Source organism: Sorex araneus, chromosome X (assembly GCF_027595985.1).
Source record: "Sorex araneus isolate mSorAra2 chromosome X, mSorAra2.pri, whole genome shotgun sequence".
Classification (NCBI taxonomy): domain Eukaryota; kingdom Metazoa; phylum Chordata; class Mammalia; order Eulipotyphla; family Soricidae; genus Sorex; species Sorex araneus.
This window is the reverse complement of record NC_073313.1, coordinates 127,702,687-127,724,230: the sequence shown is the minus strand read 5'-3', so window position 1 is coordinate 127,724,230 and position 21,544 is coordinate 127,702,687.

Here is a 21,544-nt window from a genome sequence, read left to right as displayed (position 1 = left end):
AAAAATAAAAATAAAAAAATAAAAGAAAAAGGCATATGAGGACTAGAGGGATACTACAGAAGGCAAAGTTTCTACCTTGAACATGGTCTGGGTTTGATCCATATGTGGTACCATATGAGGTACCCTGAGCCATGCCAGGACTAATCACTGTATCACTGTCATCCCATTGCTCATCGATTTGCTCGAGTGGGCACCAGTAATGTCTCCATTGTGAGACTTGTTGTTACTGCTTTTGGCATATTGAGTACGCCACGGATAGCTTGCCAGGCTCTGCCGTGATGGTGAGATACTCTCGGTAGCTTGTAGGGCTCTCCGAGAGGGGCGGAGGAATCTAATACTTCAGCACAAAGCCAGGAGTGAGACACTGCCAGTGTGTACCCAATGGACTTCTCTGTCTTTGTTTCCTATGTCTGTTCCGCAAAAGACATAGGAAACAAGGACAGAGAAGTCCATTTCAGTTGCTTTCTTTGAGACTGTTCCCTTTTTTATATTTTATCTAATTTAGAGAGTCCCTTGAAAGAGACAATGCTTCTCCGTTAATCAGTATCATGGGAAGAGATTCAATGAATGAATGTTACTCTAATTAAACATCAAACCAAGTCAGTGCTTAGCTTCAACATTGAAGGAAAAGTCTTAGATCACTGTTTTACTTGGAAAGAAAGTGCATGAGTGTATGTCTCTCTTTTATACAATAGACTGTGTAAATCTTAATGAAATAAAAGTACCAGTTAAATACTACTGACAGTATCCTTTTTAGAAAGTTCTTGCAGAGCCCCAAAGGATAATATAAATAAATTCTTACAGAATTTTGTTTCTTTGACCTTTAGGTCTCAGCATTATAAATTGCTATTTGTTAGCAGCTTAATTTGAATACTAGCCGCTCTGAGTTTACAGCACACATTCTGGAATGGACTCTGTGTGATTCAGAATACAGGCTGCATACACCTCTGCATACAGGAGATGAAATGCATAGTAGTCATTGCCTCATTTCTTTGTTTTCATGAGTAATACTGAAGAAAAGCAGGCCTTTCCAACAAACTAATATTGGAAGGTTTTTTTTACAAGTTTTATACAGAAAACTCAATGAATCATAGGAATAGGCAATTTTAAAAGCAGTTTTAGGGTGTCTTTGGGGATTAGGAGAAAAAGGCATTGCGTTATCTATTGTTTTATCTTTAAAATTTGGTATATCATTTTATGCCATCCTCCATGGTAAAATTGACATACTTCCTTAAAGTATTCAAACAAATGTTTGTTAAAATATAAAATTGAGAACTTCAAGCAAACTCTTTCTTTGATATCAGTGGGTAGGTGCTAGCTATCACCTTAGTATTTCAATGAATTCTTAGATAACTCTACTCGTAGGCTTAGCAAGTGTAATAAGGCTTCTTGCCAAAGCCAATGTCCACAAATCTACCTGCAATCTGTTTTTTAAGTGTTCAAACTAATTCGTGTTGGGGTATGAATCAAGGTCCCAGCTTTCCTACTTGGTATTAGAGTAAACTTTTGTTTACTCTTTTTACTGGAGCTAAGAAAATGGCCCGGGATTTATGCTCATTGCAAAGAAAAAAAAAGCCAAAGTTGGAAAAATAAAAGTATCCATTGCAAGTTTCAATTTGTCATTTGACTAAGGATCATCTCACAGAATATTGAATTCACCTGTAAAGTTCCAACTCAAAACTTAATGGCTAGAGGGAAGAAACTAGGTAGAATAAATGAAGCATCGTAGAGAAGAGGGTGTCTTTCCTTCCACCCCAATTTAATAAACAAGTTAGGGCTTGGTCCATTAAGGTTTTGTGTTGTTTTGTGGCGGCCCCTCCTGGCAGAGTGGACAGAGCATATGACGCTAAGGACAGAACTCAGGGCCTCGTGGGGGATCAAACTAATTCAGATTATTTTTAAGAAATCAGAAAAACACATTAAGGAGAATGTGTAAATTTAACACTTCTACACCCCATACTCAACCAAATATAAATGAATGTAAACATTAGTTCTACACCCACCACTGCACTCAGATTATTTGGCACAAGTGTGGAAATCTTCAACTCACCTAAGATTAAATCATGAAAACTAACTGAAGCCACTGTTATCATTTAGAAACTGTAGGTCAATATATAATATTAAGAAAAATAATAGTACAGCAGTCTCTCTTAGTGATATACCAGTTAGTCACATCGCTGTATTAATTGAGAGTGAAACAAGATGACCAATAGCTATGTTATAATATAATAACCACTTTTGGGATAGCAGTGTGATCAGAAGTCTCCAATTTGCTTAAACTCTTCTACTTCAACCACTTGAGATGTATACTTAGTTTATTAGTTGTTGAGTTTATTAAAAATCCATTTCTACCAGTTATACATGTTAATGTGATTATGTTATATAATTAATTATTATGTAAGCTTATAAAATATGATTGCAAAGTTAGTTGTCATTTCCATAAAATCTATTCTGAATGTCTGGAAGATTCATTAAAGGTAGGCAGTTAAAAATCTGTCAAATTTAGGCATGGGAATACACAGCAAATTTAGAGGGAAATTATAATAACTAAAAAGATTCTACATTAATATTGCTTCACTTACTTCAAATTTTAATTACTTTATGGAAAAATTTACATTTATAAAATTAAAGTGTACTCTAAGTAACAATGCTTTCACTACCCAGCTTCAATAACTATCTATGCATTCTCAATCTTGTTTCAGCTTTATCCAACTCACGGCTTACCACAATTATCTTGAAGAAAAGCTTAGCTATATTTTATTTCACAGGGATTTTCAGTTTTCATTCCACTTCAAAGGAACCGGAACTGGAAAATATTATTTGCAAGGATTGCACAATCAAAATAGTTAAAAACTACAAAAGATAATCCATGACTAATAAAGGACAAGAAAATATCATTGACTCAGCCTGGTACAGGGTCTGGAGTTAGTGCAGATTACTAAAAAGTGCAAATTGTATTGATAGTCAGGAAATGTGATTAGCATTTTGAGGATGATTTGTTTGCCAGAAAAAACAAATCTAATAATTGTCTGAGGTCATATTTTATATGATTATTTCGTTTAGGTGAAAAAAAAACGATGCTTTAAGATTTGTTTTCTCTAAAAGTTTGTGATTTTGAGAGAAGTAAAGGTGGCATATTAATTGAATAGCTTCTCCAGATTCAAATTTATTTGTTGAATTCACAAGGGTGGAATCAAGGACTCTGTGTTGCACTTCCAGCTCCAGGCACAAATAATTGGACAAAGGATGAACATCTCAATATGTCGGTTCATTGCATAAGCACTGTTTTCACTCAAGAATTGAAATTTAGAGATCCTTAACCATGGGAATTGTTTTAATTGTGCTGATATAATTATACACAAATTTTGTCATGACTAGATTATGTAAACCTAGGATATTCATGAATATAGTACAGTAAGTACACATTTTCTTCAATATGTTCTTGATGGGCTGGAGCACAGCGGATAGTTCGTTGGTCTTGCATGTGGCCAACCTGGGTTGGATTCCTCCATGCCTCTCTGAGAGCCCGACAAGCTACCGAGAGTATCCTGCCCACAGGGCAGAGCCTGGCAAGCTATCTGTGGCGTATTTGAAATGCCAAAAACAGTAACAACTATATCTCACAATGGAGACATTACTGGTGCCCGCTCGAGCAAATCAATGAACAACGGAGCACAGTGCTACAGTGCTACTTTATTGATATTTTTCTGTAGATTGTTTTAAAAATATAAAATGTGATACATGTAAAATGTGTTAATTGACTCTTTATTAACAAGGTTTACAGTCAGCAGTAGGTTATGAGCAGTTAATTTGGTAGAAGTCAAATGTTATATGTCTCTGATTTTCATGTCCCTAACCACCCTCACTCTGCATCATTTTAAGGTATGTCTGTTAGAAAATGTGTGATAGTTGAACTGAGTGGCTGATGTCGCCAAATTGAGACATATGTAAGCAGAGAAAGTGAGTTGAGAAAGTCAGGAAGGGCAGAGAAGACAGGACAAGAGAACCATTTTTTGAGGTGGAGTTAACAACCACGGTTTCTGACTCAGATAAATTTCCAGTGTCTCGGGTCCTGACAGGGTTTTGTTTATTGCCCTTGGATTTTGATGAGATTTCTTGCTGTGTTCTTACATTAAATTTCTTTCTATAAAAGCTGATTTAATAGTTTCCTATTCCTTTGAATTCAGCTGTCACTGAGAAACAGGATGACCTCTGATATAGAGGGTACAAAAGAAATAGAAAATAAAATATCTCATAGTTTAAACCAAATATAACATTAGACTAGGGTTGTCAGGATAAGCCCTAAGCGTGTGTATATATGTGTATGAGACATGTCTGACTTCAATATCTAACATCCATGCTAACTGTCAAAATACTGAGAGCTATTCAATTTATAGATAATTAATTCCCTCTTACACAGGAAGAAAGAATTGTCTTATAATAACCCCAGGCCTAAGGAATAGAGCAAGTATACATAGATTTATTCATGTTTTTAGTATGTCACTCCTCCATTGTTTCACAGTTGCTAATGAGTTCATAAGAGATCATTTTCAGTCTTTTTATTTTATTTTATTCTCTACAAACCCACTCCAGATAGATATCAGAAGACTACTTAGCCAAGCATCTATATCACACCTCTAGTCTATATTCAATATTAAACACTTTTGCAAATTAATCATGAATTTTTACTTACTATATTCCCAGATAACAACATTAGCAGAATCCCTAGCACTGACACTTGTACAACCTCTATGCTGTCAAATCTCCCTGAGATACAATAATGGGTAGTTCCACAATCTTAGGCCATTTGTCATTAATATCCAAACAAGGTATATGTCTGCTGAAGTGATTGTGCACCATAACCAAACCCTAATTAGGTATTTGCAGAGAAGCATGACATGCACAGTTTCTATAGCCCAGTACGGAGTTTCCTATCTATATACAAGAAAAACTATCCATTGGACTAATATGCTCAGTTGTTTGTGGTATTTTAAACACCTTGATCAGCTTCTCTTCATGAGCTGATCTCTGTCTTGGGCTGCCTTCCTTTAGCGCAGGCACAAGTCTCCGCATCTCCTTACCCTTGTCCTTTCACAAGTTCCCATACTCAGTCAATAAACTTTGCTGGAAAGAGTTCTAGTTTCTTGTAAGTTTCTTCTTGAGAACCAAATTCCTTAGGTCTCTATAACAATAGAAAGGCCTTTTCTCCAACAATCAGTTAAGTAGTATTAAGAACGAAAAATCAGAATGAAATATACAGCTTAAAATAAGGCTAAGAATAACATTCTTTTTTTTTTCTTTTTTAGTGTAGGAGTACTGCTATTTATTCTGCTACTGATTAAGCTGACTGAAGCAGGCACAAACTCCACATAACTTTTTTTTAATTGAATGTCCATGAGATTGATCATTACAAAGCTGTTCAACCATGCAATGATCCAGGGGCTGGAGAGATAACACAGCGGGTAGGGCGTTTGCCTTGCATGCGGCCAACCCGGGTTTGATTCCCCAGCATCCCTTATGGTCCGCCAGGGGTAATTCCTGAGTGCAGAGCCAGGAGTGGCCCCTGTGCATTGCCAGGTGTGACCCCAAAAAACAAAAAAACAAAAAACAAAAAACCATGCAATGATCCAGCACCCATCCCTCCTCCAGAGTACATTTCCCACCACCAATATCCCGTTTCCCTCCAACGATGCCCCCGCAACATTCTTCTATGGTGAATAAATAATTGGTCAAAACTTAGGATATAACTCCATGGTGGAGAACTTGCCTTCTATTTCATCTCTAGCAACAAAAATTTTAGGGAAAATAATGAATAATATTATTGATGAAATTCCTTTAATATTAATGCAGTTATTTATTACTGCAATGCTTTTATTTTGGTTCTGTGAAAATTCAGCTTTATGTAAGTCAGAAGGGGAATGCCAATCTTGATGTTCAGATTTTAAGATCATACCTTAGTCCACATATTTAATCTGCCATGAGCTTTAATCACCCAGTCTAACCTTAAACCGTTTGATAACAATAGTAACTTTATCTTTAGTATATACCTCGCTTTCCTCACAAACTATTCTACGTGGAAATGATAGGGAATATTTTGCATGGTAAATATAAAGGAGAAAAATCTGGAATGATATTCAGGAAGGTTCATTGAAATGGTTTGAATCAGTTCTACCCAAGCATGTGTAGATAGAGTACTGATCAAAGCAGTATTTGCTTTTCTGCTAGAGAAAATCTTCCTCTACTGTTGCTTCAGTTTACCCATGTGTAAAGCTTTTCTAATTTCTATGAATCTATTTTAACATTATTTTTCCATAAGCAATAATAGTTCACTGAAAGAGAATTATCTCATCCCTTAACTATTTAAAAAGTCACTTAATTTGATGGTAATCCTTATGAATCTAATATCTGATCGATACCAGCTTAATCTCCACTAACATATTATATTTCTTACCTTAGATATTACACTATCTGACATGTTATTGCTCATAATCAGAACTCTGTATGCACATGTATGTCAACACTTCTAACACTTTGGAGAAAATAATAACCATAAGGCTTGATATTTTACCTTTCTCTTTGTACTTGACAGGATTGCTTTTTTGGGGTTGCAATTTTACAAATATTTTATGTTTTTTTTTATTGGGTGACTTAATTTTTTGTGGTTTTACAGAGAACAATCATTAGTTTTAAAAACATTTGAGGCCACAGTGGGGAGGGGATGGGGGGAGATGGAATTGGGGGGGTGGGAGGGATGCTGGGTTTATTTGTGGTGGAGAATGGGCACTGGTGAAGGGATGGGTTCTCGAACTTTGTATGAGGGAAACATGAGCACAAAAATGTATAAATCTGTAACTGTACCCTCACTGTGACTCACTAGTAAATAAATTAAAAAAATAAAAAAATAAAAACATTTGAGGGATATAATGTTTGATTTCTAAGACTGCCACTCTTTAAAAATATTAAATGCATTTTAAGTGAAATAATTTGTCATTAACTGAAGTCAACTAATAGAAAATTCCACATGATCAACTTCACCTTTCAATTAGAAAATACACAGCTAAATTCCTCTCAATTTTAGATTTCTTCTATAAATTTACTAGAGTTTTGTTTACTATAATTCACCTGATTTCACAAATCTATAACTTAGTGCTAATTATAAAGCTGAAGGAGAGATTGTGTATAGTTAAACAGGGATATTTTTCTTTCTTGGAACTTTCACAAGGCAATGTGAAAGGTTCATTTTTCTGAATTTTAGGAAAAGTCAGAACAGTAAGTTTTAATACCAATGGAATTTTTATTCTTAGACATAAAATCTGATTTCTGTGACATGCAAATTCATGTCCTTACTGAAAGAAATTGCTTTCTTTGCTTTTACATGAGTTGTCTTTTCTCACATCAGATTTTCTTTAATAAACCCTGACATAACTTCCATACTCTCTTCTATTTTGTCTAGCTGCACATGTACAATTATTTTATAATAAGGCATCAGAAAAGAGAAGGATAAATTCAGTACTATTTCTATTTTGATAAAATATTCAAGCTTTCTTTTTTAAAAAAATATTATTTATTAATGAATCACCATGAGGGTACAGTTACATATTTACATATTTTCATGTTTGTGTTTCAGTCATACAATGCTCGAGTACCCATCCCTCCATCAGTGCCCATTCTCCTCCACTGATGACCCCAGTATCCCTCCCATCCCCCCATTTCATCCCCTTCCACCCCACCTCAGTAGCAGAGAATTCCCTTTTGTTCTCTCTCTCATTTTGGGTGTTGTGGTTTGCAATAGAGGTATTGGGTGGCCATCATGTTCAATCTATAGTCTACTTCCAGCATGCATCTCAAATCCCGAGTGGGTCCTCCATCCACACTTTACTTGGTGTTCCCTTCTCATCTGAGCTGCCTTTTCCCCCAGCATGTGAGGCCGGCTTCCAAACCATGGAGCCAACCTTCTGGTACTTCTACTATTCTTGGGTGTTAGTCTCCCATTATGTTTTTTTATATTCCGCAGATGAGTGCAATCTTTCTATGTCTGTCTCTCTTTTTCTGACTCATTTCACTTAGCATGATACTTTCCATTTTGATCAACTTAAGTACAAAGTACATGACTTCATTTTTTATAACAGCTGCATAGTATTCCATTGTATAGATGTACCAAAATTTCTTTAACCAGTCATCTATTCTCAGGCACTCCGTTTTTTTTTTCCAAATTCTGGCTATTGTAAACAGTTCTATGATGGACATACAAGTACAGATGTCATTTCTACTATACTTTTTTTGCCTCTCCAGGATATATACCCAGAAGTGGTATTGCTTGTTCAAATGGGAGCTCAATTTCTAATTTTTTGAGAAATGTACGTATTGTTTTCCAAAAGGGCTGAACCAGTCGGCATTCCCACCAGCAGTGTAGGAGGGTCCCTTTCTCTCCACATCTATGCCAACACTGCTTGCTTTTGTTCTTTTGGATGTGTGCCAGTCTCTGTGTTGTGAGGTGGCATCTCATAGTTGTTTTGGGGATTCCCGCTTTCTAACTGAGCACTGAAGAAACACTGCCAAGGGAAAAGGAAATTAATTAATTAATTTTAATTTCATTTAGGAATCACTTTCTTGCTGTTCAAGTTTCTTTGTGTTGATACTTTTTAAATAATGGAAAGTAGCTAGTAATACTTTGATGTTTACTGCTCAGGCCACAAAATCCTTTCACTTTTGATATGTAATTTTTAATGACAGATGCTGCATTATTTGTCATATATATGTATATATGTGCATATATATCTATATAAACAAATATCTCTATATATAGAGAGTTTGTTATTAAGAGATTGCAAGTTACAAAATCTAGAGATAACTTTTGGCAGATATATGCATCTGTAATAGGTTACAGATATTTTCTTTTAAGAGATTTCAGGATTTTAATTATTTTTTAAAATAAGTTTGTAATTGCCACCACATCTGCCACCAAATTTCTGGTGCCATGACGCTGCCAATTAGTTCCTTTTTTTCATTCTTTCCAACTCTACTTCTCCCTTTTCCTATTATTAACCATAGTAGTTCTCACTAAATATGGAAATTAATTTTTGGTTTCTGCCCATTTTTATGGTTTAGTAATCTATATTTCACTTATGAGTAAAATCATACAATAATTGTTTTTTGTTTACTTACTATTTCACTTAGCACAATCACCTCAAGATCCACGCATTTTTGTCCCAAAGAAAATGACATTTATCCAGAATGAAAGAATACAAAGAATTGGACAAAGTAATGAAAATGAAAAATGGCTCTTCTTAACAAAACAAAAAAACTTCTAGAATCTCAACTAAACATAAAAAAGTAACTCTAGCAACTCTAGCATATGAATAAACCTACAAGAGCAAGCACAGTGTTTCACCAGGAGATTGAAGGTATTAAAAATTCCAAACGTGGTCTGAGCAGAAGGCAGGCTGTTTGCTTTATATTTGGCCAACTAGGTTGTGATCCCCAGCACTCCATATAGTTCCCCAAGCCAGCCAGAAGTGATCCTTGAATGCAGAGCCAGGAAACAGTCCTGAGCACAGCAGGATGTGGCCCCAAAACAAAACAAAGGACTTCGAACAGAGAAAATGGATATGAAAACCACATTATATGAGATCCAATCTTAATAGGGAGAGCATAACAACTAGACTTAATCTCACAGAGGAATGATTTTCAGAAACTGAACATAAAATCACAGTAATGACTAATGTGTGAGAGTAGACTGAAGCAATACTTAGAAAAATATATATGTATGCAAAATATCAGACTTAATTATATGAATAGACACCAATTATAGAAGTACCACAGGCAGAATAGGTAGCACTAATCTAAGAAATTGTAGTTTATAATTTTCCAAAGTTAAGGAAGGGACTAACCATTTATATGCTCAGGAAGCTGAGTGAACACTCCATTTTTTTAACGTCCAAATGAACAAGACATATTATTGTAAAGTTATCAAAAGTATATTATAAAGCATTGAAGGCTGCTTCTGAAAAAGAAAATAAATTACACAGATTTATCAACAGAATTCCCCACAGATTAGAAGACAGTGGAATGACATATTTATACAATTAAAATTAAAAAAGGGGCTGGAGCGATTGTACAGAAGGCGGGGCTTTTGCCTTGCATGTGGCCGACCCAGGTTCAATCCCTGACATACCATATGGTCCTTCAAGCCCTGCCTAGAGTAGTTCCTGAGTGCAGAGCCAGGAGTAACTCCTGAGTATCACCGGGTATGACACAGAAACAAAAAAAAAATATTAAAAATGTCAATCAAGAACACTGGCAAAATTACTCAACTGTGACAGAGAATAAAGTCGTTTTAAGACAAATAAAACACATTAGAATTTGATAGCTTAACAAGAAATATTGAATGGAATTCTTCAACATGCAAACAGACATAACTTTGCTTACAAAAACTTGAGCAATCGGTAAATAGTAATACAGTAAGAAACAACAGTGGTATATAAGGCAACAATAAGACAAACTGGGAAGAAGAAATAGATACAACATCTGCTGATTCTAGAGCTTCTGAGGGTAGGCAATTATTCTTCAAATGAGAAAAGCAGAGCAGGATATAGACAATGATTGAAACTTTCTTTCCTATACAAAGAAATATATCCTGAGATTTATACATATACTTTCTTTACTGAATTAGCCTTTGTTGCAGTAACTTTTTATTTTTCAAATGTTAGGTAGTAATAAGTGCACTTCACCTTTTAAAGTGATGAATAATATAAAAATAAAATGTACTGTATTTTGCAATAAATAGTTATTTTGAATATATTATATGTCAAATTGAATTAATGTTAGAGACAAAAAAAAGCAAAAGAAGGGGGTACGGTGCAGCCAGCAGGTCAACCTCTACTTGCGGGGCGAGTGCATCAGCAGCCTGATGGTGACTTCAGACTTCCTGATACCCCAAAATTGTCAGTGTGCCTTTGACCAACCCCAACAACTTGGGGCCAAGTTTAGCAAGAAGTTAAATGGCTAAAAGTTAGATATGAGGGAGCCACACCCACAAACCATTTCCAGCTTAGCTTTACAAACTCATTCCTTGGCCTTACTTCAGAGACCCATAAATCTCAAACGAGATCAAAAGCAGCAGTTAGGTCCTCCCTGTAGGGCATATGCCAATAGTTTATTTCTCTGGAAAAGATGGAAACAAGAGCCATGATCCAAAGACAAACAAAAGAATCTCCGAACCGAGCAGCTCACTGCAGAGATGTCTCCGGACTTTAAGCCAGGCCGACTTCACTGGGTGTCTCAAACAGGGTCAGGTGTTGTCCCTCCACCTGCTCCATAAAATCCCTGGCAGTTGCCAACTTCCAGAGCTCAACGAGAAGTGCAGGAGAAGTGCAGGTATGCAGGTTCAGTGACAGCAAATTCCAAACCTCAAGGGATAGGGATATGGAATGGTCCCGTCCCTCTCACCCTCTCATCACCCGCCCCCTCCTGCACCCCGTCTTCATGGGACCCTGGAGGTCATGCCCACATACTGCCCCGGCTGCTACTTAAGTTCCTTAATGGTCATTATCCAGAGACACACAAATGAATCTTTGGACCGAGCAGCTCGCTGCAGAAATTTCTTTGCACCCTAATTATCTAAAATTTTGGAATTCCAGGAGCACGCAATTGCTCTCACAGCTGTGCAAAATCTTATGCTATTCATAACAAGCAATACAAAAGAGAGTATGAGGAAAATTGTCTGTCATAGAGGCAGGAGGAAGGGAGCAATGGAGGGGGTACTGGGGACCTTGGTGGTGGGAGATATGCACTGGTAGAGGGTTGGGTGATCAATCATTGTATGACTGAAACTCAAACAGGAAAGCTTTGTAACTGTATCTCATGGTGATTAAAAAAGTACTAGTAATAAAAATAATAAAATAAAATTAACATTCTTAATAAAAAAATTAAGTTATATGGAGTTCATGCCCAATTCCATCAACTTAATCAATGGCTGAATAAATAGCAGTACTCCCACATTATAAAAACCCAAAAAACAAAACCAAAAATATAGTTATACAATGTACATGAGGAATTGAGAGGTTAATCAATAGTTTCACAGAAAAATGCAAAAAAAGGATGATGAATTGATTCCAGCAAAAAAAGAAGAACTGTTTCAGAGGAAAGTCTGAAAATAGAATCTCCATGGTAGCCACAAAACAAAATTCTGGAGCAGGGACACATAAAAAATATAAAGAAATAGAATGAATCACTAACAAAAGCATATACATAAAATGATAGAGCCTAATGGGAGAGAAAAGCATACACAGATAAATAGAAAACAAAAGAGAATGGTAGTAAGTCTTATATATCAATAGTTATGCAAAATGTAAATGGTCTGAACTCATCTGTCAAAAGGCAGAAGAATGCCTATATGATAAGAGAAATACAATCCTTCTATGTTAAACATCAAAGTCTCATATCGATATAAAACACACATAAACTCAGAGTGAAAGGCTGGAGAAAATGTTCCAAGGCAGCAATTTACAAAGAACAGCAGAAGCTGGTATTCTCCGATCTGATAAAATAGGCTTCCAGGGCCCAGAGACAGAACAGTGTGTAGACAACATGACTTTTCATGTATCTGACCCAGGACTGAGTCAAGGCACCACATGCCCCACCCCTCAACATCACTGGCCCTGGAGGCCCCAAGCACTTCTGTGGTGGCCCTGGTATGTCTGGCACCACAGGCCCAAATAGCGTGGCACCCTCGAGCCCTTACATTATAGCTGAAAAGTTGGTTGAAAATTGCTGGTGGGGTCCCTGAAACTCCAACCTACCCCCAAATACACACCTCACCATACAGAAAAACTTACAAAGAGAGAAGGTAAAAAGGGAAATATGACAGGTACTGTGTGGCTGCAGAGGCTGTGGCTTTTGGGGTCTTGTGCCCAGAAAACAGACCCAGGGAACTGCAGAGAAAACACCCTCAGCCTAGGTGCCCACCAACACCCGGGCTAGGAGTGTTCCCCCTACCCCCCTTGCAAATGTTAGTATTGCATCAAAAGTGAGACTAATTCTGTTCAGGCGCCAATGCACCCAACTACTTCACTGGTACCTCGCGGAGACGGGAAGTGTGATCTCCAGGGTGGTGTGCCCAGAAAACAGACCCAGAGAACTGCAGGAACACTCCCCTACCCAGGACACAGATATTTTCCCCTTTCCCAGTGCTCTGGACTCACATCTCAATCCCCATTACCTAATTCTGAGGAGAATTTCCTGGCTATCCAATCACGTTAGGCCAATAGTCCGCTAGCCTATTCCAATCTCACCAAAATAACAGTGAACACAGGAAACTGAACAAGCTTAATATAAAAGAACACAACCTCTGAAACTTCAGTAGAGGCCTCACATAAGTCACAGACGAGCACCAAAGAGGAAGGTAGTATTCTAGAAGTGGAAAAAAGTGACCACCATCTACCAAGCTCATCCAGAATCCTTTCCTGCAGCAAGAAGGGTACACTGATAGTGAACTGAAGTATGCCACCTGCACACTACCACAACTATGTGAAGAAACAGCACAAATCCCCACCACGAGAAGTGGATGAAGAAAAGACTCCAGAAGCCTCAAGAGGGATGACCCACAAATATGATCTCGTCAATAAATAATTTAGAGACGATATGCTGAGAATGACCAAGGAACACAAAGAAACAGTGGAATAGACATCCAGTAAATTAAAGGAGGACATGAAAGCAACAGTGGAACAGACAGCCAAGAAAATAAAGGAAGAAATGAGAGCAGAAATAAGAAAGTTATAGTCAGTAGTGTCACCAGTAAAAGACTCGGTGGGTGAAATAAAAAACTCAGTGAGGTCTCTCAACAGTAGAATGAGTACAGCCGAACACAGAATCAGTGATCTTGAAGATGAGCTGCAGAAAACATACAGGCAGCAACATACAATGGGAAAAGACTTCAAAATAGCTTTAGGGCGAGTCAGAGACCTAGGGAATGAACTCAAGACAAACAACATAAGAATCATCAGAGTACCAGAAAGACAGGGAGAAAATGAAAATACAATGAAAAAGCAACAGTTAAAGATATCATTGCTGAGACGTTCCCAGAGCTGGAAAATGCAGGCATCCAGATCCAAGGAGCCCAAAGGGAACCAGCTAAAAGAGAACCTAATAAAAAGACCCAAAGACTCCAACATATATCACTGTATCACTCTTGTCTCATTGCTCATTGATTTGCTCAAGCAGGCGCCAGTAATGTCTCCATTCATCCCTGTCATGTTCAAGGTCAGGGGAGTGAGGCCCATTATTGTTACTGTTTTTGACATATCGAATATGCCACGGGTAGCTTGTCTGAATGACGGATACCATGGATAGAGACACAATACTGCAAGCAGCAAGGTTACACAAGAAAATCACATACAAAGGAGCACCCCTTAGATTTACAATAGACCTATCAGAGGAAACCTTCCAAGCCTGAAGACAATGGTGGGATATAGTGAAAGAACTCAATGAAATGAAAGCCTCACCAAGAATGCTTTATCTGGCTAAACTCTCACTCAATCTCAAAGGAATGATAAACTATTTCATGGATAAACAACAGCTCAGGAATTTAATAGACTTAAAACCAACCTCAAAGAAATACTAAAGGGGTTACTGTAAGACAAGTAAAACCCCTACAAGCACAATAAACCTCTACAGGAAGATGGTGCAAAACCCCATGACAATAATCTCTCTCAATGTCAATGGTCTAAATGCACCAATTAAGAGACACAGAGTGGCAAAGTGGATTTAAAAATGAACCCAGCATTTTGCTACCTACAAGAAACATATCTGAACAGTCAGAGCAAGCACGCACTCAAAATCAAAGGATGGTAAAACAGTCCTTCAGGAAAACAACTCCCTCAGAAAAGCTGGTGTAGCCATACCAGTATCCGAAAACATAAATTTCATGATGAAAAAGATTATAAGGGGCAGCGAAGGCGATTTTTTAATAATCAAGGGATATGTACAGCAGGAAGAAATCACACTCCTAAACATATATACACCCAATGAGAGACAGATAAATATATAAAACAACTGATAATAGATTTTAAGGAGGACATTGTAGCAACACAATAGTAGTTGGAGACTTCAATACTGCCTTATCACCGCTGGATAGATCAGCAAGATTAAAATTCAGCAAGGAAGTACTGGATTTGAAGGAAGAAATAGAAGAGAGAGGGCTAATAGATACATATACAGGGCCTTCCATTCCCCCCTACCCCCCAGTGAATACACATTTTTTACCAGTGCACACAGAACATTTTCCAACATATACCACGTGCTGGGTCAAAAAATACCTCAATAGAATCAGGAAGATAGAAATTGTATCAACTATCTTTTCAAACCACAATCCACTGAAGATAGAAGTTACTCATATACAGAAACGAGAATCAAATCAAACATCTGGAAATTAAACAACTCAATGTTGAACAATAAGTGGGTCAGGGAAGAAATCAAAGAAGAAATCAAAAGATAGCTGGAAACAAATGAGAATGAAGACATGAGCTACCAGAACCTATAAGACACAGCTAAAGCTGCAATCTCTGCAAGCATTTCTCAGGAAGGAAGAAAGGGCCCACATAAATAACTTGACTTCCTAGCTGAAGATCTTTTTCTAAGATCAACAAAAGACCCCAAACCAAGCAGAAGGAAAGAAATAATAAAAATTAGAGCAGAAATTAGCGACCTGGAAACCCAAAAGACAATCCAAAAGATCAATGAGACCAAGAGCTGGTTCTTTGAGAAAAGAAACAGATTGATAAATCACTATTAAGACTCACAATGAAAGAGAGAACCCTAATAAATCGAATCAGAAATGATAAGGGGGACATCCACAGAAACCAAAGAAATTCAAAAGAGCATCAGAAATTACTTTGAAAGTCTGTATGCCATAAAAAAAATGAGGACCTAAGAGGAATGGATAAATTCCTGCATTCCTATAACCTCCCAAGGCTGAACCAAGAAGTTTTGGAATACCTGAATAGACTGAATACTATCAAGGAAATTGAAACTGTAATCAAAAGTCTTCCCCAAAACAAAATTTAAGGTCCAGATTGATTCACTCACCAATTCTTCCAAATATTTAAAGAGAACCTATTTTCAGTTCTTTTTAAGCTTTTTCGGGAAATTACAGAAACAAAAACACTCCCCAAAAGATATCACCCTAATACCAGAAGCAAACAGAGACACCACAAAAAAAGAGAAAATTACAGGCCAATATCCCTCAAGATAACAGATGTGAAGATCCTCAACAAAACAGTGAATAGAATCCAACAACTCATAAAAAGGTCATACAGCACAACCAAGTGGGATTCATCGTGGGGATGCAAGGATGGCTTAACATTCGGAATTCAATCAACATCATTCATCATATAAATAAAAGATAAGATAAAAACCACATGATCATATCAATAGATGCAGAAAAAGCATTTGACAAGATCCAGTACCTGTTTATGATGAAAACTCTCACCAAAATGGGTATTGAAGGAACTTTCCTCAATATGGTCAAAGCCATCTACCACAAGCCTATGGCAAGCATTATCCTCAATAGGGAAAAACTAAGAGCCTTCCCTTTAAGATCAGGGGCAAGACAAGGATGCCCACTCCTCACCAACTCTATTCAACATAGTACTGAAAGTACTTGCAATAGCGGTTAGGTAAGAAAAAGATTTTAAGGGAATCCAGATAGGAAAGGAAGAAATCAACTCTCAATATTTGCAGATAATATGATACTATATTTAGAGAACCATAAGTATCTAACAAGAATCTTCTAGAAACAATAGACTTGTATACTAAAGTCGCAGACTATAAAATCAATACCCCAAAGTACATTGCTTTCCTATATGCAAATAATAAGAGGGAAGAACATTATATGAAAAAAAACAATCCCGGTCACAATCATGCCTCAGAAAATCAAGTACCTCAGAATCAGCTTAACTAAGGAGGTAAAGGACCTGTACAAAGAAAACTACAAAAAGCTATTTCACAAAATAAAAGAGGACAAAAGGAAATGGAAGCACAGCCCCTGCTCATGGACTGGGAGAATTAACATTGTCAAAATGGCAATACTCCCAAGAGCATTATACTGATTCAATGCAATCCCTTTAAGAATACCCATGAAATTCTTCAAATAAATGGATCAAACACTCCTGATATGGAGCAACAAACTTCCACGAATAGTTAAAGCAATTCTTGGGAAAAAGAAGATGGGAGGGATCACCTTTTCCAACCTCAAACTCTGCTACAAAGTGGTAATAGTTAAACCAACATGGTATTGAAACAAAGCCAGAACCACAGGCCAATGGAACAGGGTGGAATATCTTTACACACACCCTCAAATATATGGTCATCTAATCTTTGATTAGGGAGCTAGAAACGTGAAGTGGAGCAAGGAAATCCTCATTAGCAAATGGTGCTGGCAAAACTGGACAGCTACATGCAAAAAAAAAAAAATGGGCTCAGACCTCTACCTATCACCATACACAAAAGTCAGATCAAAATGGATTAAAGACCTCAACATCAGACCAGAATCCACCAGGTACATTGAAGAAAAGGTCAGGAAAGCCCTCCATGACATTGAAGCTAAAGGTATTTTGAAAGATGACATGTCACTGACCACGCAAGTGGAAATAGTAATAAACAAATGGGACTATCTTAAACTAAGAAGCTTCTAGATCTCAAAAGAAACAGTGATGGGGGCTGAAGCGATAGCACAGCGGGTAGGGCGTTTGCCTTGCACGCGGCCAACCCGGGTTCGAATCCCAGCATCCCATATGGTCCCCTGAGCACCGCCAGGGGTGATTCCTGAGTGCATGAGCCAGGAGTGACCCCTGTGCATCGCCGGGTGTGACCCAAAAAAAAAAGTAAAAAAAAAAAAAAAAGAAACAGTTATCAGAATACAAAGGCAGTCTACAGAATGGAAAAAGGATATTTACCCAATATCCATCTGATAAGGGGTTGATTTCAAGGATATTCAAGGCACTAGTTGAACTCTACAAAAAGAAAACATCCAATTCCATCAGAAAATGGGGCAATACTTTACTGCAAACCACAACACCTAATCAGAGAGAGAGAACAAAAGGGAATACCCTGCCATAGTGGCAGGGTGGGGTGGGGGGAGATGGGACTGGGGAGGGGGGGAGGGATGTTGGGTTTACGGGTGGTGGAGAATGGGCACTGGTGAAGGGATGGGTTATCGAACTTTGTATGGGGGAAGCATGAGCACAAAGATGTATGGATCTGTAACTGTACCCTCACGATGACTCTCTAATTAAAAATAAACTAAAAAAAAAAGAAAAAAAAAGAAAATGGGGCAATGACTTGAACAGAATCTTTCTCAAAGAAGATAACTCTATGGCCAAAAGGCACATGAAATAATTTCCTTCATCACTAATCATCAGGGAGATGCAGATAAAAACCACAATGAGATATCATCTCATACCACAGAGACTGGCAAACATCCAAAAGAACAAAAGCAACCAGTGTTGGCGTAGATGTGGGGAGAAGGGGACTCTCCTTCACTGCTGTTGGTAATGCTGACTAGTTCCGCCCTTTTGGAAAATAATATGGACATTTCTCAAAAACTTAGAAATTTATCTCCCATTTGAGCCAGCAAATATACCACTTCTGGGAATATATCCTGGAGATGCAAAAAAGTACAGTAGAAATTCTATCTGTACTTATATCTTTGTTGTAGCACTATTTACAATAGCCAGAATCTGGATAGAACCTGTGTGCCCGAGAACAGATGACTGGTTAAGGAAACTTTGGTACATCTACACAATGGAATACTATGCAGCTGTTAGAAAAGATGAAGTCATAAAATTTGCATATATGTGGATTGACATGGAGAGTATCATGTTAAGTGATCTGAGTCAGAGAAAGAGGGACAGACATAGAATGACTGCACTCATTTGTGGAATACAAATCAGTATAATGGGAGACTAACACCCAAGCACATTAGAGGTAAGGAACAGGAGGATTCCTCTATGGCTTGGATGCCAGCCTCACATTCAGGAGGGAAAGGCAGATGATATGGAGAAGGGACCACCAATTAAAGGATGCTTTTAGGGCTCACTTGGTATGGGAGATGCATGCTAAAAGTAGATTTTAGACCGAACATTATGGCCACTTAATACCTGTATTGCAAGCCATAATTCCCCAAAGGAGAGAGGGAGTAAAAGGGAATGTGTCTGCCACAGAGGCTGCGTGGGGGGGGACTGTGTGGGGATGGCAAAAGGGATTCTGGAAACTGGTGCTTGAGAATGGGCACTGATGGAGTTATGGGTACTCTGCCATTATATGACTGAAATGTAATCACGAAAGGGTGTAAGTCTGTAATTGTATCTCACGGTGTTTCAATTGATTTTTTTTAAAAAAGCAAAACATGAAAATTATTTATTTATATAAAATATAGGTTGTACACTCCAGTGCTTCAACATTAAAGATGTATTCAGAGACTAAACTCAAGTGTTAAGGAAGGAAAATAAAGGATCAATAGATGGGACTATACCAAATTAAATAAAATTTAAGCCAGTAAATTAATCTACAACCCCCTCAAAGAAAAAGGCAACTCTGTAGTTGGAAGGTGTTGGCACATCATATCTCTGACAAGGGATTACTATTCAAAATATATAGGGAACTCACATGTAACTTCACATCAAAGACTCTAGAAGCCCAATTAAAAAAATGGACAAATTATATGAATAGATATTTCTTCAGCAGAAACATATAGATGACCTGCACATATATGAAAATATTATCACTTAATATCTGAGAAATGCAAACTAAAAACAAAGACATCACTTCACACCCATGAGGAAAGTCTAGATAAAAAAGATGAGAAAAAAAATGGTGAAGATGCAGACAACAATATGTTACATGTTTTATTGGTGGAAATGTTATTTGATGTAGCTATTATGAAAAATAGTTTGAAGATTCCTTAAAATGCAAATGAGAATTCTATTCTATACATCAATTACACAAAACTTGCCATTAATCCCCAATTATTTTCAGATTTTTCTGTAAGAAAAATATGGTATTTGTTTACCACTCAATACACACAAAGATTTTTCAGTGACTGAATCAGTAAAACAGGAACTTCCGGAGCATAAAATTTCATGAAACAAACCAATTAGATATATTTTTTCTTGTCAAGTGAAGTAATCTTAGCATCAGAGTACAAAACATTAAAAACCAAACTTTGGCAATCTATGTTCCTTGTAACTCAGATATAAAGTTTCATGATTACTGAGTAATGATAAAAACTTCTCTGCAACTCACTGTCATGTATGGAATTATTTGTGCACTTCAAGTATAATACCTTATTTGGTAACTTCTACAGATCTTGGAGATTCCTTGACAAAGAACAGTATAAACAACACACTAGATAGAAAATATAAGAAAATGCCAGTTCAGTCATACAGAAGTTGTGGAAAGTGGGTCTCTGTTAAGTGTTGGTACTTCCTTTTTCCTTATATACTTAATCTGTAGTAAAATCTAACCTGAATCTATCATTTTGACAGATTATTTCCATGTAAAGGTGAAGTTCCCTTTCTAAACCATTTTGAACTAAACTTTCAAACTGATCAACTATTGCTTTCTTTAGTAACACAGAGATTTTTGATGTCTCTCCTATTGTGGAACAGGCATTCCATATATTTGTTCTCACAAAAGTTACAACTTATTTGAGTCTTTACAACTTATTTTGATTTTGTCATTTTATATAATATATTTTATGGTTGCCTATGAGACCACAAACTTTTCTTTTCTTTTTGGGTCACACCCAGAGATACATAGGGCACAGGGGTTATTCCTGGCTCATACATTCAGGAATTACTCCTGGCGGTGCTCAGGGGACCATATGGGATGCTGGTCAATCGAACCCGGGTCTACTGCGTGCAAGGCAAACGCCCTGCCCGCTGTGCTATCGCTCTAGCCCCGATACCATAAACTTAAAACAATACTTTTATTCAATTAAAGAACCACGATTTACAAAGTTGTTGACAGTTAAGCCTCAGGTATATAGTATTTCTACAAAAATCCCACCACCAGTGTCAACGTCCCTTCACCTGTTTTCTGTTAGTTCGCTCCCACCACCATCCCTCATACCTCTGCGTAGGGTTTGATCCCCATGATGTAGTTTGCAATATTCAGTCTTAAAGTAACCTTAATTATTCTGTAATCACTAGAACATGCAGGTATATAACTGTGGAAAACGAGAAGTTTATTAACTATAGTGGGTAGATACTTGAGCACTGATACTGTTCCTTTTCCTAACTGAAAGCATATAATTGGAAGAAAGCTATTGATATTTGATTTGCTTTCCTAACTTTGAAGAATTTTCCTGTATACATTGCAGCTATGGCTTACTTTATTGTATTCTACAAGAAATCTGGGCAGTAACTGGTAGCTTGGTAATTTATAGTCATATTTGTATACATTCTCTTTTATTTGTTGTTTCGATAATAATGCAAAATGATCATAACTTTGAATGAAATCATAGTCATCATAGTGTTCATTTTTTAGT